Source organism: Aphanomyces astaci, assembly GCF_000520075.1.
Source record: "Aphanomyces astaci strain APO3 unplaced genomic scaffold supercont1.74, whole genome shotgun sequence".
Lineage (NCBI taxonomy): Eukaryota > Oomycota > Saprolegniomycetes > Saprolegniales > Verrucalvaceae > Aphanomyces > Aphanomyces astaci.
The window spans coordinates 21,409-23,759 of record NW_009798337.1 but is presented as its reverse complement, the minus strand read 5'-3'; positions in this window follow the sequence as shown (position 1 = coordinate 23,759).

Genomic DNA, 2,351 nt, shown 5'->3' with positions numbered 1-2,351 from the left:
ACCATGAAGGCGGCGCTACCTGTAGCCAAGAATGAAGTCGAGGAAGCCCTGCAAGGCATGATCGACGGCGCATTCGATAACGGATTTCCAATGGAACATGTTAAGTACTTGTGGGATGTGCACAGCAAGCATGACATCTGGCGAATCAAGTTCGACGGGTCAGACCCACCGGCGAAGGTGAAGCCGTTGAAGGTGACCCCGAAGGATGGGTGTGTTCCTTACCGATGCAAAGGAAGGAAGCACAACCTCCTGGAGGAGAGGTTCCTCAAGTTGTTTGCACAAGAACTACTCGATGCGGGCGTGATCAAGAGCAACCAGCAAAGTGCATGGTGCAGCCCGGTGAACCCAGTTCTCAAGCCAGATGGGCGCAAGTCATTGAAGTCGGCCGACAAATGGAGCGACGATGACGTGCTCAAGAACTATCGGCTAACCAACGACTACCGAGTAGTCAACTCACTGACCGAGCCGAAGGCAAGGTCAAGGCAGGTACGATGCCGTTCCAGGCTACCATCCTCCAGAACCTACGAGGCAAGAAAGCGATGGGAGTGTTTGACTTGCCCAAGTGTTTTTGGCAGTTTCCACTGCACCCGGACAGCTGGGACATGTTGTCGTTCATGCTGAACGGATGCGTGTACACCCCGGGCCGAGTGAAGCAAGGCCATGTGGACAGTGCCCTCTACGTGCAATCAACGAACGAGGAGTGCTACAAAGACCTGCTCTACAAGAACATGCTGATCTGGATCAACGACATCTTTGTGTACGCCGACACAGTGGAAGAGTATGTGGATGCCCTCGAGTCGTTCTTCGATCGAGTGGCCCAGTACGGGTTCAAGCTGAGTCCGTCCAAAACCAAGCTGTTCACGGGACCAAGTAAAGTGGTGTGGACGCATCATCAGTGGTGATGGCGTCAAGCAAGACCCTGAACGCATAGAACATCTGTGTGCGATCCCCTACCCTACGAATGCGGGAGAATTGCAGCAGTTTGTGTGCGCCGTGAACTGGCTGCGGGACTCGATGACAGAGTACGCACAGACCGTCGACCCACTGCAGCAGTGTCTGACGAAGGCCCTCGAAGGCAAGGGCAAGAAGAAGCGGATCGCGTCTGGTGTTCAGTTGGAACTGACCGACGGCGAGAAGCTAGCGTTTGACGCCGTGAAGTCCAAGCTACATCATCGGTGGAACTGTCTCACCCGTGAGATGACGCCACGATGTGTCTGTTTACAGGTGCGAGCGATTACGGATGGTCGATTGTGGTAACTCAAGTGGTGGCACGATGATAACAGCCCAATCCAAGAACAACGTCACGATCTGCTCTTTTGTCAGTCGGGGATGTTTGCGGGCGCCCAGAAGGCGTGGTCAGTCATCGAAAAGGAGGCATTCCCTATTGCGCGTGCGTGCGAGAAGCTGGATTACATGCTTATGCGACCTATGGGGTTCAAGATATTTATTGTGTAACCTCATCCATGTCTTTGCCCCGGGCGAAGAATGGAAGGCGCACACACGCGTCAAACTCATGCGATGGGCTGCCATTATTGGCGGCTATGGTTATGAAATCATACACATCGACGGCATCCACAACCTTTGGGCGGATATGATGAGCCGTTGGGGTCAGCCGACACCAAGTCTGGCGACCAAGCGGGTCAAAATACGTTGGGGCCATGGCTGGTCAAAGAAAGTCAAAGCGCGCAAAGTCCCTCCACCGGCACAACCAAAACTGCGACCGCTGGACAAGGACTTTGTGTGGCCATTTGTGGTGGACATCCGTCACGCCCAAGACCAGCATGGCAACGACAAATCGAAGCGAGCTACCGTGATAGACGGACTGTGGCAAGTGGACGAGCGGCTATGGATACCGAGTGCGGTGAATGACCTGATCCAACGGATCATGGTCGTTGCCCACTGCGGCAGCGCCGGGCACCGAGGACATGCAGCGCTGGTGGCTACTATCCGCCGCTTGTTCTATGTCGACCACTTGGCCGACAGGGCCAGTGAATTCCTCCGTAGCTGCTTGTTGTGCCCTCATGTAAAAGGGGGAAGGGTGGTCCATCGACCGTATGCTCCAAGATGGCACGCGAAAGAGCGCATCGAAGGAATCCACTTCGACTACCTCTACATGGGCGAAGCGTTCAGCGGCGCTAATTATGTGCTGGTACTCAAAGACGACCTTACCCACTACTGCGAACTCATTGCATGCGACGGACCCACGAGCCAAGTATGTGTGGATGCCCTGGTGGACTGGACGAAGAGGTTCGGAATGCCACGAGTCTGGGTTAGCGACCAAGGAACCCATTTCAAAAACGTGGCCATGAAGGCGCTAGCCCACAAGTTCAAGGTCCATCATAACCTAACCT